We start from the raw sequence: 15,796 nt of genomic DNA, 5'->3' as shown, positions 1-15,796 counted from the left end.
CAGCAAGCAAAGACTTAACGGTCAAAAGGAGCGAAGTGCAAACACTATTAAACTGAGCTGAGCAGGTCACGCAATCAGAAAAATCACGTTGTGGATGTTCAATAAACGTCAGAGATGCCTGTGGTTATGTGGAAAACATCGCTGCACAGTGGTATCTCTTCTGGGTGAATGAAGCTGGGACGGCTTCACTATCACAGCAGCAATCTGTGCATGTCAGCAGAACAGAGACGATGCCTTTGTAATATTGGTAAGACAGTACTGTAAATGCAAAGACAAAAGGATCTTCTCCATGTATACTTTTTAAAATTGAGCCACAAGTAGTGCAGCTTTGTAAAGACAATCTTTTGTCCCTGCAGATGAGTAAGTAAAATACAAGTTATCCAAAAAGTGTGCTTTGGATTATCCAAAACTATGCACAGTAAAAGCTGTTCAAGATTAAAACCCAACAATGCAACTTGCATTACAAGCTGGGCTAGCTGCGCTGTGGACTCTGCCACCTGAAGTTGGCCCAGCACTTCCCACTTTAAGATCCCATTTCAGTTGCTTATAGCAGAAATACTTGATTTCATAAACCGTCAGCCACTTGGACCAGCATTTACAAAGCTCCATCCCTTTTCGTTCAAGTGCCTTAAGTTTTGGAGTAAGAGTTTCAAATTTGTCAGGATTATGCTGGTGATGAGAATGTGCCTTTAGCTTTTCCTCTAAAAACCTACTTGTATTTAGCCAGGCTATTTGTATAAGGAGCAATGGGAGTACATGACTTTAAAAATCAGATTTTTCATACCCACAGAACTGTCATATAAACAAATTGAGTTTTCCAACCAAATTTCCCAAAGATGCTAAATGTATTGCATATGATCTACTATTTCAGTAGGACCTAATCTGAAACTCTGCTCTAGGTGTATATAGAGACTAAAAGAAGGAAGTCTTCTCTCTCATTTTTCAGGTTGTCTCCATGCATCTCTTACTCCTGGAAAAGCTAACACATCCTTACAGACAGACAAACTCATCATTTTTCCACTATAAAAGACTAAGAGAGGCAGCATTTCTAGAGCTGAGTAGTGATTACAAGCATCTAAATATGTTAATGTGGTATTACTAAGATGTTAATTGCTACAATATTTCAAGTTTTCCTCGCTCAGATTTCTTTTACAATAACTGAATGCATGACACTCAAAAGAGTTCTGGCATCTACATAATTTGCAGAGTAAATTAAAGCTGTATTAATTCTCTCTTCTGGACACTATTCCCCTCTATGTAGGAGATATGCTTGTTCATCATCAACACATTTTTACGTGAGACTTTTCTAGCTTTATTCAGCTCCTATTTCTACCACAAGAGGGAAGGGGAAAGTGGTGATTATTATTGAATGCTTGACTGTGCAACATTTCTTTAGAGTAGTTTTTGGTTTGCGTACACCCACAAGCAAATAAATAAAGCTACTGGTCACTCTTTTCCTTTAAGAAGAACTTGGCCCTTAGATTTGGGATTCTTGCTAACTTCCAGTAATTTATTCGAGATTGATGATTTATCTTTGCATTGGTCTGGACATTATAATTCCTACTTGCTAATCTGCTTCCTTGCTCAGATCAAGTTCCCTACCCCAATAAATTCATGTAAATACATTTATCATTTTGTGTAGGATTTTCAATATCAGAACCTTAACAATAGCATTATCAGATAATTTCTAGGTATTTGTGTCTGTTGGAGAACAAGAACTTATCGGAGAGCCCCATCTGTGTGCGCCCAGGGGTGTGGTGGCTCCATTAGCTTTCCAAACAATGGATTTCCTGTGAAGGTAAACTTACACTCAAGAACAGCCTGGTCTGCTTTACAGCCTGAAATAGAAATGTGGAACACTTTATCTGTGGCTTATAGGGAGAATACTATCTCTTTTTCAGATAATGACCCCAGCTGTCCTCTTTCTCAGCATTGTCTTTGCAAATGGTTTATGCGCACACTTTCAAAGGATGATCAGCTAGTAAAAGATCTGCCAGAGAAAGACAGTCTGTAGCACCAGCCCAGCACAGTCACATGAAACTCTGCTCTGTTCTGGACATAAATACTTCTGTAAACCAAAACCAGACAAGGCAAACACATTTTATTCAATTCAGCTTTCATTAAGCTTAATTATTTTATTTTGCTTTTGACTAATTTCTGTGAATGTAGCTACAGTTGAAATAGTTCTTAAGTGTCCCAAGGGCATATCATTGTTATTGTGTCTATCAGTGTTTGGCACAAATGGAAAAACAGCTAATAAGCAAGCAAAATCAATTTATCAGTACCATTTACTTATCAGCCCATTCTCAAATCACACGTCCCACATGTAACTTGAATGACCAGTTTTTCCTTCCATTAGCAAGTACATTAAGAAAAAGGATCTACCTCCTAGCAAGTGCCAGATAAACCAGATACTGTATCCTACCTGGAAATTTAAAAGTTATATGCAAGGCCTTCAGTTGAATTTCATTCCTGTTTCCAGCAGCATCGGCACAAAGCAAAAACTGACTGTGGCTAACAAACAAGTATAAAGCATGACTTTGTATCTCATAAAATAAAATAACCACCCCACAGTTGTAAAGTATCTACCAGAAAAGAAATACAACCTTCACTTCCACCAGCAGGAACTACAACAAGCCCTTCTCCTACAATTGAGGTAAAACATCTACTTCCAGCTCTGGAAATAGCTCTTGCTACAGTGATAGCTGTACTCAGGACTTTTTTTCTTGCTTATTAAACTCTATGATCCCTGGAAAAAAAAAAAAAACAACCTCCAGCTGGTTCAAAACATACCGGGCTCTTTTCCGGGAATGAAGGGCTATTGGGAACGAAGGGCTGTTATGAGCACGCAACTCTGGCATGCCCGTCTGTATTGGTTCTCCGCCAAATGCCAAGGTTGTTCAAGGTTTTGCTTCTAACATCCAGCATTCTCACTTGGTGGCAGCTCCCTCGGCGTCCCACTGTAACCAGGAAACTGTCAGCTAGGGGGGAGAAACAAAGCTTTTGCCAGTAACGCTCGGAGACACTGCACTCTTACCAGGTTTCGGAATTGGCTATCTCCTGTCTTCATTTTCTCTGGGTTCTGATGATAATCAATTACGTCTGACCTTAAAGAAGGAAAATAAGATCCAATATAGTTAGAAAAGCCAAATTATTAAGACTTCTCTAGTAATTTTGAAAAATGTTATCTTGAGTAATATGGATTGAAACTGACTTTCATCACTAACCTTTCACCTTTACTTGAATTAATATTCAAGTGATGACCTCATAGCATCTCTGACAATCAACAGGATTTTTTTTTCAACATTGGTAACGTAAAGTTACTATTTTTGAAAAGTCCGATAGTTCTTAGATAAAGTATTTAACCATTGTTTAAAGTGGCTTTCTCTTCTGCCAGTTATGCCAGATTAAGCTAACTTGCTACAATGCCTTTTAGCAACATGAAAAGCAGTAGAGCACTGTCCAGTTTAGAACCTGGCTATCACCAAAGGCAGTTACTGATTTGGCCATTGTTGAAAGAGGGCTAAAAGACTCATTTTTGCTTTCTAAGCAAATCTATGTTTGACTACTGTAGTAGTGTTCTATTTGTACTAATAATAAGCTATCTACTGTATGCAAGCTTTTTTCAATGCTGAAGTAAAATTTGGATATGAAGCTGGTGCATGTATGAGATGAAAATTCATTTTATCTAAAATGGTAGTGCAAAATTTTCATTTCTGCAGGGAATCTAGGGAGAAGTGCTTTATTAATTTGAGAGTTATGCCCAAAAACATGCAGTATGTGAGGATTCCTATCTCACAAGGACTCAAAATGGGTGAACCTTTTTTGTGCTCTTCTCTTCCCTTGTACACTGCAGGTGGTAGATAGCCTGAACTAGAAACACATATATAATCGGTGCAGTTTTATATTAGCAAATGTAAACCAAAATTCTTTACCAATTCCACCTAACTGAATTTGCCTTTGCAGCATGGCCACAGAACCGCTGATAAGTGGCAACATATTTTACAGTACCCTCTATCATGGTTAGCGCAGCAAACCAAACTTACACAGTCTAGATGGTATGTATTTACATCATGTTCAAATGAGACTTGCTATTTGTTTGAACTCTAAGAGTTGCCTCCAGGGAAGGGTTGAAGACAGCTTAGCTCCTCTGTCATTGGAGACATCAAGGATGAAAAGTTTACATAATCTTTTACAAACATATTTTAAAACAAATTATTATTTCCTTTTGATGTTTCTATTTCCTCTTGATCCTACAGCCAAGTTCATATGTGATAAACAGAAATAGGAGTGTCATGAGAAGGAACTGGTGGAAACTGACACATGTAGATACAGCTTAACCACTGAGAAGTCAAAAGCATGTTAATGACAACACAGATCTCGGAGCAGCAGGATTTATATAGCAGGTTTTAATCATTCCAGCCTTCTTCTATAGCCACTCCATAAAGGATAGTCACTACCCAGAATGGCTTCAAAACTGTAATAATTATTGTAAGCTTTACTTCTTTATTCTCTCTTTCACAGTTTTGTAACACAAAACTTTACACAGATAAAACAATAATGCAATTAAAGAATTAAAAAATAAATTGTATTGGTATGAAGTACATATACCTGTATTTCTACGTAGTGCAAACGTAACAATCTGTCAAAACCAGAACAAGATTTGGAGGCATAAGCAGCTAAGGAGTATTTGCTAGAGGCAGAGTCCTAGAAGGTGACCAACAGCACCTCTTGGAAAGAAATGCGTATTCCCGTTGGACTGACATTATATTCTGCACGACCAGGAAGAGCGAAGCAGCTTCTGTTCCCACCTAAACAAAGGTCATGTCTCATCTGCCAATGACTTCCTCTGAGTTCTGTGTGGCGATCAGCCATACCTCACTCTCTCAACATCAATACAGCTATAAAAATGTATACAAAACCTTTGACCAGTTCACCTCTTGATATGGGAGGGCTGTTGCCACAAACGGACAACTTTCTAAATATTCTTAATCAGAACACGCACATGTAAAAGAACATTTTAAATCTCTACTGTAATAGTCTTAAATGTTTCAAAATGACCAATGAGATGAACCAAATAATCACTATTGCCAGAAATGATTATTGGTGGCTAGCGGAGAGAAACCACGATGCTATTTTGTTACTCTAAACGTAGGTAGTCTCCTTCCCACAAGTAAGAGAAATATGTGAAGTGGCTGAAAGATAAACATGTGAAGTGGCTTTTGCTAGTTTTGTGGGATAATCATGCAATCTGTCTTTCAGTAACACCAACTGCTCCCTTCAGCTGCAGCGCCTATCAGCTCCACTAGCACTGTAAAACTGATCTGGATTCCCTGTCTTGATACTTTTTTCCAATCCACTCTTCTCCAACTTATTCCGTCCAGATTTTAAATTAATTTTTTGACTACGGTTGAAATTTTGTGCAAAGTAAATGGTAAAATGCAACTTCATTACTCTGAAGAACAAGTGCACAATGCTATGCTATGGAAGTGTAGCTGGGCCAGATTAACCCGTACCTCTGGCAGGGCAGCTGCACAAAACCTGACACATTTTGTGTATATTACCCTGGCAGGATAAACACAGTGTTAGCTATACCTTACAAATGTAGATGAATACAGCTACAGTAGTTGAATTGGACTGAAGATTTTTCTCCTATCAATCACCTCTGCTGTCAATTTGTTGTGTGAACTTTAATCAGCCTTATTAGTCTGTTCATCATTACCTTTCCCACTCTCGTCTGCAGAATGGCAAGATAACAACTATATAAAGGCGGTGAGCCAACATTAGCAAAAGAGCTCTGAGATCGTTAGGTAGATGGTGGCTCTCAGAGGACAGCAATGGGATGTAACAAGTACTGTCGCTATAGTTTCTTTTTAAATAATATTGGACACTGGATTTTTGTCAGAAGTTATTGCAAAGTTTTATTTCTCTGTTGGCACCACAAACTTGTTCTTTCGTTGGTATCTTGGGGGGTGGGTTAAATGCATTGAAGTTTTTTTGTTTTAAAGTTCAAACCTTCAGTGAACACAGGTGAGTTGCTTTTTTTATCATAAGATTTCATCACACACTCTGGTCCTGGGGGCTCTTTCTGGCTGTTAGCAGACCTATTGGTTCAAATTTCATTTCAGTAGATTTTATATTCTCTAGTAATGCCAACTCTCTTCAACTCTTACTGAGACCCACCCTATGTAGGCTGTGACTAGGTTTTATTGAATGGGTGGAATATTTACTCAGCTGTAACATTCAAATGTTACTTCTTTAATAAGCCTCATACAGTGCTCAGTAAATGACACTTGTATATTATTTTGGAAAATGCTCTGGCATCCTGCAGGGAGAACAGTTGAAAATATTAGGTGTTACACAGATGTTGTTGCATAATAGACCTCAGGTACTACTGAGTTGGTTTAGAAGTGGAAAGAGAATACAAGGCTACACTTCCCAAAATGCTGCTGTGTGCACACCAAGGGAAAACTCCCTAGCTACCAGCTTTCATAAGGAAAATGGCAGCAATGTGGATGCAGAATAATGTAAGTATAATCCCAGTGTTCATATAAGTGTGAATGGCACTGAGCCCCATGCAGCCGTTTTTGCCTGGCACACCATACGCCATTAAAATAAGGTTTCATAAATTAAAATATCAGGTAGCACAGAAGGCAGTTCATTGCAGGAGGCTACCCAGCTTAATTCCAGCTAATGGTATGCTATTGGCAGTACTTTCATAAAGAATTGGTCCTATTCCTTGACATCAAGAGGAAGATATGGCCCAGAATCCACACTGAGGGGTGTGAATGACAAATAGTTTGGAACCCAGTGCCCATGCAGAATTGAGGGAAACTGGTAGAAAGCAATATTATTTGATAAATCAGCCGATTGTTTAAGTAACTAGTGGACTGCAGCATAGGCACCGATGTCCAAAGCTGGCACTATGAAATAGCGCAGAAGAAGGGCAGCTATTCTGGAAGCGTGTCGTCCAGCGTGTAGTGCTCTGCCTGTGCTGTCACCTGCCGTAGCCTCTCAGCATTCCCTGTGTCTGCTGAAAACAGTGCTGAAGGCTCTACGGTTTCCTGTAAGCTGAGACTAATAGAGTTATTATAAAGAAACATACATGTTCCTCTTCTGCAACACAGAAATATATTTCATATTTCTAAGGAGCACAGGAATTGTACACCAGATACTCTATAGAAAAGCCTAAGAAGATTCTGCAACTAGCAGTTACCAAACAACCTGCTTCCCACAGCAAGTGTCTCCATTCAATTTTCAGTAATTAAAGGCATTTAATTAGTGAAGTATGAGAGTCTATATCCCTGATCAACCTTTAATTTCATTTATTTAACAAAATCAGCTGGTTGAAACTGGATCTCTGAAGGAGAGGAAACTACAGTATGTCAGCAAAATCTTCAGGCTGCCACCTTCTGCCCAAAGTTTACCAGGCCAAAAAGAAGCTAAAATCCACTCTCATAAAGGGACAAAATTTGGCTCAAGAGGCAACCAGGAATAATAGAGTTGTTTAATATCTTAAACGTGAAATATAGTTTGTCACGTGGCAGGTTTGAACATAAAAGTCAGCTACGTGACTTGCTTCCTGTTAAATGCTATCTTGCTCAGAATTTGTAAACAAACTTTTTATTGCATGATTGCCTCAGATGACTCATCAAACTATTGGAAAAGCGCACACATATAGATCAGAGTTAATATTTATGTACTGAATGCATGCAATAAGAGTGTGACCAACCCTACAAAGCAAAGTAAGCCCAGCTACGTGCTCCATGTGTTGGTTCATTAGCTGATGCTTATTGCAACATTGACTGCAATGCTAATATTCCCTGAAGCTCTGCTGGCAGTTTTAAGGCATGATGTAACAAGTCTTGCACGAGTGGAATGCTGCCCAGCTCTGAGGTAGTTTGCTTGGTTTAGTTTTGACTCCTGCATAAACAATTTGCATGTTGATTTTTAACAGTGTAGTTAAAAAGGCAGGCTGTGCCTTCACCTTTTCCTGTTTCTTCCACAGACTTGTATAAAGCATTTAGTTAGCTTTACTTTGCTTATTTTGCAATCTTTCTTTGTTTCAGTTCATAAAAGTTCACATTTACTTTGAATGCTACTGACTGTTCCTCCTAAATGTGCACAATTTAAAGGACTTTTCATTTATAGAGGCTACTTGTCCACCCTAGCCATACTCGCATTGAAGTATTCACTACTGAAATGTTCAGTGTTCTCGTACTATCCACTGAATAAGCTATAGAAGGCACTTCTAGGGCATATATGGTTTCATAATCCCAATTCTCACCAAAGCAGTAGTATCGGACCAAATTCAACCGGGAAGTAGGCCTAAATTCAAAAAGGAAAAAACACAGCTCTGCTTTGTTTTACAAACTTCTCCTTACCATTTAATTCTGTAGAGAGCATTTAAACATTCTGAACATTTAAATCATTGATTATTTTTGAGATAGGCTACAAAGGTTGTAAAAATCTTTGAACACCTATTAAATTTACATCACCGGCAATAAACGGAAAGACAAATCCTAGATCACAGCTTCAGTTGGTCTAAACAGATAAAGCTTCATTGAGATCAGCAGACTAACAGATTTGTACCAGTTCGGAATCTGACAGACAGGTATCCAGGAGTATACAGGAATACACAGAAATTAAACGTTTCCATGCAATAGAAGTTGTGGGGTTAACTGTTCAAAACGCTACTAAATAATTTCTATTATCAAAGGGTGTTGTGGTTTGAGCCCAACTGGCTATAAAGCACCATGCAGCCACTCCCTCCCTCCTTCCCCTGGCCCTGCCCCACTGGGATGGGGAGGAGAATTGGATGGGAAAAGGGGGAGGGGAAAAAAAAAAAAAAAAAAAAAAGGAGAACCTCATGGGCTGAGATAAGGACAGCTTACTGGGACAACAGAAGGAGATAAGAGCCAATAGTAACAATAATACTAATAAAAGGATATATGAAGTCAGTAATGCACAAGGCAATTTCTCACCACCCGGAACCCAGTGCTCAGCCTTTTCCCAAGCTGGGATTCCCCAACCCCCCCAGCCAGCTCCCCAGTTATATACTGAGCATGATGTCATATGGTACGGAATATCCCCGTGGCTAGTTCGGGTCAGCTGTCCTGGCTGTGCCCTCTCCCAGCTTCCTGTGAAAATTAACTCCATCCCAGCCAAACCCTGGACGAAGGGCAAAAGGGTCTAATTTAGCAGTAATGTTGAAAGGTGTAAGTAAAGATTTCCATTCAGAGAGTGATTTAAGTTAGCTAGGACTTTCAGGTCTGAGAAGGAAGCTGGCAGCAGCCTGGTTCAAAGCAAAGAAGAAAGGTGGTTCTTCACGTGACAGGTGGTGGGGCAACTTCTTGCCACGAAGACGCCAAAGATAATAAAGCTCACGTGAGCTCAAGGAGAAGTCTTCTAAGGGTTACTAAACACATCAAAACCACATCCAGCCCAAGGAGTGTCAGAGCTGAAAACAGTCGGAGGACAGGAATGTGTTCGGGGGAAGGATTGTTCCTGCTTGCCTTGGCATCTCTGTATGGCCAGCGCTGGACAGGGAGCACTGGGCTAGCTGGGCCTTTCGTCTGACCCAGTACACCCAACACAGGTTCTTAGGTGAAAGAAAAACATCAGGATTGCATTTCAGAGTAAATTAAGTCTTACCTCCTCCACTCCATGTAATATTAAGCTTAACCACCTCTCCCTGCCTATTCTAGAGCAACACACTACAAAATAAACCCATTTTTCAATTTGTTGCTAAATCACCCCTCACAATCACGGCATTGCAAAACTTGGAAATGCTAGGTTTTTAATCAAATAAATTACCTTCGACTGCCAATTTAAAATACGAGCAAATACCTAGCCTAGTTGTCTCACACCTTTACAGTTTGGCTACCTGATTTCTACATAACCCAGAAGAGTTAATCATACTTTATATGATACACAGAATACGTAACCATTCAGTATTAAAAGGTGTCATCACCTTGAGTTTATCTCGGTTATGTTATTCATGACTGAGTTATGCAATTACGCAAACATTGACAAAAACTTAGATGGTGGTGGTGTAAAATCATCTTCACGTGCTGCTAGGAGAAAAGAGTGGGGAGGGATAAATAATTATTCTAGGAAAGTTTGGGGTTGGGTTGTTATTTTTAAAAGCACTGGGACTGATTTTTCAAGTTGCTTCACTTGTAAAGTGAGGTGGCTTCATCATCACAAGTCCCAGTGCAGAATGTTCCGGGGAAACCATAAACACACTAACGGAGACTAATGGGCTTGTCCACGAGGAGTAATCAGTGCACAATAAAGAAGGGGATAAATTCAAAGCGTGCTAGCCAGCTTGCAATAACTATTATGGTCTATTTCCACATGCAGGAAAAAAACTAATGTCTCAGTATCTTATACCTGACAACTTAGACCTTTCCAAAGTTATAAATAAATGACAGACACTGTGAGACACAATCATGAGCTCTCCTTTCCAATTGCTAAAAACCTTGTCTCTATTGCCTAAAAATCATCTTTAGTCACATAAAGTCTTTCCATCTTCACGCACAGAAAAGATTGTAGTTGCCTGTATGAGGCTTTGGGCAGAAGTAATCTTAAGAGGAAATTCTGCATATAAAGAAGAAGCATTTTTATTTGAAATACTATTAATAACTATTAATTGTAAGTCATTGAGCTTGTCTTCCATAGACCATTCTTCCACAAGTAGCATATCCATGCACAAACACAGCGGTTCCTTAGTTGGTAATCTGGGGAGAAGAATAACTAGAACACCTAGCAACAGCACCGCGCTGAATTTACATCACTAGGACTAGGTAGCAAGGCCAGATCCACAAAGTTAATCTTTGTGGGAGAACTTGCCCCTGCAACTCCGGGTGAATTTTCAGGGGAGCTGCAGACTCAGGATCTGCCTCCTGCCAGTTTTATGAGATGGACAGTCTCCATTCAGCACGTGTGCTCGGACACAAATGCACTCTGAACAGACTCTACGGTGTGTCTTGCAGGTATCATCAAAATCAACTGATCAGCTCAGAATGGAGATGACACAAAGAGAGGTTGTGATGATACTGAAACATCTTCAGTGGTCTGCCTGGTCCCCATACAATCGCATGTTCCTGAACAGTCCAGACACAAGCAAGAACAAACCAAACTGTGAACTGAAATATTTGCCCTTCTTCTGATGCAAGCTTATATGGACTATAATCTTATTTATAAGTATAAAAAAATTAAAGCCATTTCAGTCATTTTACCTTCCAGTGAGTGCCCATTTGCAGGTTAGTGGTCAAATAAAATCAGTTTTACAGAGCAGATTTTGTTAAAAGACTCTGTGTAAACCAGCACTGTATCTTTACTGTTTAAATGAGCTTGGGTAACCTTTGTTCTTGCTCAGACTGTCAGGTAAAACAGGAGCTGACAGGGACGCAGTGCTATAAAACTGATTTTTTTTACATATCCTTTTCACAATTCATAGTCCTCAATTACGTGTAGACACTTCATCTTGTTATGGCCCTTTGAAGGATTATGGCCCAGAGAACCCTTGTTGTGAAAGAAGTACATGGCATGCAAAGAGACGAGGGCAAAATACTGTCTCTTAAATACTGTTAAGTGCCATTGGCACATTTGGCAACATCTTTCAACAACCTGGGTTACGCTATAGTTTGTAGCAATAGTTATTTGACAGAGATTATCTTTCCTACAGTGTCTTAATGTATTATATTATAGTAATATATTAACGTGTGAAGAAGACAAAGAAGGGCTCACTGCCAAAGGTGGTAGTAGGCAAGAGGAGAACAGGGTCACAAACTGCTGGGTCACAAAGAGGAGAGATAAAATACACGCAAGGCAGAACTTGAAGCGACAGAGCTACCTGTAAGAGGGAAACCTATTGCAGGGAATAATTTAAAATCAGGCACCCAGACAGCGTTAGTTCGTGGAGTCGGAAGTCCTGGAAGAGAGTGAGTATATCAAGTTTTCTTGTATGTACACTAAAATAAACCATAAGCAATTTTGTATAAATAATTTCTGGCTTCCTCTAGCATGCACGTTAATTACTGCAAGTGTTTTTAATTAATCAATCATTCAGAATTTTAAATCTGGAAAACGTGCTTGATGCAATAATAATAGAGTTCTACAGAAGCTTAAGCCTTCAACTACTCTAAGTTCAATATAAAAAGGTTGTGTTCCATTTTAATTTACTGTTCAGGGTTTTGCTACAATTTTGTGCAAACAGGCAATGAGGGACCACTAAAATGCAACTAGTCCTGCTGGCACAACTCTGCAATGAATTTAACATAAAGGTCTGTTCCTCTAATGCTAATTTAGTGAGGTTATAAGCTGAAAGCAGAAACAGATTTTAATGAGATAATGGCAGAGTTTTACACTGGTTTTATTTTCTGCTACTGAAGATCTGGGGGAAAATATTCCACCTAAGTGGTCACATTTCACTTGATTTCCTGGAGACCTTTTACTGAATACAATCCCACCTATTTAAAAAGAAATGTTAGCAAATTGGAAGCAACAGCAAACAGACAACTGAAGAAAAGCAAAATAAATCAAGTGAGGGAAGGTTTGGCATTTAATCCAGGGGCAAGGAAGGTTTGGGGGACCTAAGAATTTAAGGTAATAGGGCAAGTGTGCTTCTAAAGTGTTTTCGCTAAAATGGTCAGGATGAAAGAATGAACACTGTGATAACGGAGCTACAAAATCAATGCTATTGAGATGATATGAAGCAATTTACACTTCTCCCAGTAGCTGATTCAGGCTGTCTGTAATGTCTGGTGGATTTCATTTGAAATGTTCCTATTTGGAAGATTCTCACTGACAAAATAGGTAGACTTTTTTTTTTTTTTTTTTTAAACTATGTTTAAATGTACCCATAATTGCTTTTCCTTTCTCCTGCGTGTTTCATATAGTTAATGTTTCTTGTAACTGAAGTAGGCACTTTTTAACTACTCGTCTGTACAGTCTCTAGAAAAATAGTGACCTGATGAAGCTCTCTAGACTTCACTGCAATTATATAATCATTACTATTAGCCTCCACTGCAATCCACTTCCATAAGCTATTTTATCATAGACTGATAATTTCATAGTTCCCTACAAGCAACGCATAAGAAGCAGATTGCGACTTAACAGCAAGTAACTATTCGACCAAAACACTAAAGTTTGATGGCAATTACATGAACAGTAGTACACTACAAGGCAGCCAGCTATTACAAATTTAAAGCATAAGCTGCTATCTGCACAACAGCTTTTGACACATACGTTAAATAACATTTTTTGAGAAGCTTTCTTGTTCTAGCCTAGGCACGACATAAAGACTGAAATCCAAGGAACAAAAATAGTATTTCAAAACTCTTCACCTATCGGTCAGAACTGAGGTTATTGCCCGACAAGTATGATGTGCCCATTTATCTCATGTTAGTGTGCGAGTGTGATCCGATCTGTTCTGAAAGTACACAAGTAAGCTGCAACTTCCTTACTCCTATTTGCTTCATTTCTTTTTGTTCAGTTTAGGTCTGAAACTGGGAGCTGTACCTACTGTCACTCAGGAGCTGTTACTGGTTGTGGAAGTGAAGCTGTCTTTTGTAGTGCTATACTTGTAATACTTCACAGGCTGAAAATTACTAACAAAATTTTCTGCAGAAATTGCTCAGGGCAAAATCAAATTCTCACTTAGTACAGGATCTTAACTTTACTCCTATGCAGGCAGTTGTGTGTGGTCTCTGGGATTTATGAAATACAGTGATTGAAAACTCTGCTGGAGAAATCGCTCTATATGCTCCTGGATTGAAAATGAGGAGCATCCCTCATAATCAGGCCTGCTAGAGAGCACTTTTCTTCTCTGCTGCCTCTCATTATCTGTCATTCAATTATAAAAGACTTCTATCCTTGATTTCTTGCATCAGTTATATTTTTATTTAGGGATGTAAGAAATTCTCTCTGCGAGTATGTGATTTAGGATCTTGCTTCTGAAACGCTGACTTTAATTCATTGTTGGTATTTCCGAAACAATTCGGCTGAAAGTCTAGGGTGAAAGAACAATTTATCCTGCCTTTTTTTTTTTTTTTTTCATTTCTGTTCTTCTTATCTTTTACTAGAAGTATTTCCATGCCAGGTGTTGATATTCTTCTGCTCAGAAGGTCCCAACATCATTGCCCACTAATTTTTTTAAATATTAGCTACTAATGAAAGGTCATTGAGAATAAAATATGCAAAATAAGATTTGTGTTACTTGTAAGTCATACAGCCTTTTCATTCCATGAACTCTAGTGCAGAATAACTTTACATGGCTCAGAAATAAATTTGCATCCCAACCTGTAACAAGAGAAAGGTTTCTTCTGTATGTGACAGAAATGTGAACGTTTATATGAAAATTTATCAAGGCTGATAAAAGGGCAGCTGAATTTTCACTGTGGCTATGAATTAATGTAATGAAGTTTCAGGAAGATACTATATTCTTCCCTTCCCTTCTAGAAAAATCGAGTCTTTTTTTTTTTTTTTGTCTTTTTTTTTCAGTTCTGCATATAAAAGGCAATTTTCTCTGTTACAGAGGGCCAGATTATAAGGAGAGCGCTTAGGGACAATGGCAGCCACCAGCAGCTACAAAACTAAAGAACTAACATTCATAAGAAGAGTGCTCAGACAGAAAACAAGAGAAAATGAAGAAACATTAAGGGAGAAGACATTGTATAAAGGAGAATTTGGAGACATGAAGAGTGATGCCTTGAAGATGAAGCCAAGATGCAGAAAGAATGGGTTCACAAATGGAGGTCAAACCAGAAACGTGAGTGACTAAAAATTTGTAGGAGACAGTTTGATTAAGGAAGTCAACCAAGATAAAAGTAAATTTGAAATAAAAAAGAAAGGCAGTCCTCAAAGTTAAATCATGAAATGCTGAGTATTAGGTCACGTGAAAGAGTGAAAAATGAGCAGTTCTGTGAGCAACAGAATTTTTGATGTCTGGCTTCTTGCAAATTTGTGTCTTGTGATTTCATTTTCTGTTGTCCAGCAAAATGTGAACTCTGACCAAAGTTTTTCCTGGTGTTGAGCATTAATAATGATTAATAATTGTGCATTCACCGGAGGGAGCACATGCTGCAGCCTTTCTAGCAGTAAAGGCAAGTGCAGACCTTTCTTCTTCACACAGTCCCCAGTTTTCATGAAAACTGCAGGAAGCTGATATTTTTAAGACCTTCACTCTGTTATCGCTGAGGTTTCAGCTTACCGATGGGTTCAAAAATGGGTCATTAGATTGAGATGCTCGCATAAACATACAGATAGCTGAATCAAATAAGCCTTAAGAAACAAGACAAATTGGGTGGAACAAATCCCAGAGGAAGAAGAGCTGTGGTTATTGAGTGGAAAGGAGATGAATGAGGCAAGACAAAGAGAAAGCCGACTTTGTCGTGGCTTCGGGACAAACGGTGAAAGAGGAGGTAAGATATATTGAGACAGCATTTAATAGAAAGAGAACTGGGAGGAAGGCAGAAGAGAGCGATTTATTGAAAAAGCAGGAGAGGAAGGGATAGGATGTGAAAAGCCTGTGGCTGGCAGGTTCTGAAGAAGGAAGGGGAAGAGGAAGCTGTGGCTCCCCAGTGCCAGGCAATTCGGAAAAAGAGGTTTGAAGGCCGGAGAGAGAGCTCAGTAAACTGAAGGAGGAGATAATGAGATGAGAAGAAAAGTGAGCATACGCAGCAGTGGGAAATACCGTAGTGCTGCCTGACTAAAGGGACTGAAGGCAGCGGGCACAGGCGGCCAGGGACAGAGACGTGGATGTGGGGAAAGGATAAGCTGGCATAAGGAT

Source organism: Accipiter gentilis, chromosome 22, assembly GCF_929443795.1.
Source record: "Accipiter gentilis chromosome 22, bAccGen1.1, whole genome shotgun sequence".
Taxonomy (NCBI): domain Eukaryota; kingdom Metazoa; phylum Chordata; class Aves; order Accipitriformes; family Accipitridae; genus Astur; species Astur gentilis.
The sequence above is the reverse complement of the archived record's forward strand: the minus strand, read 5'-3'. Positions refer to the sequence as shown.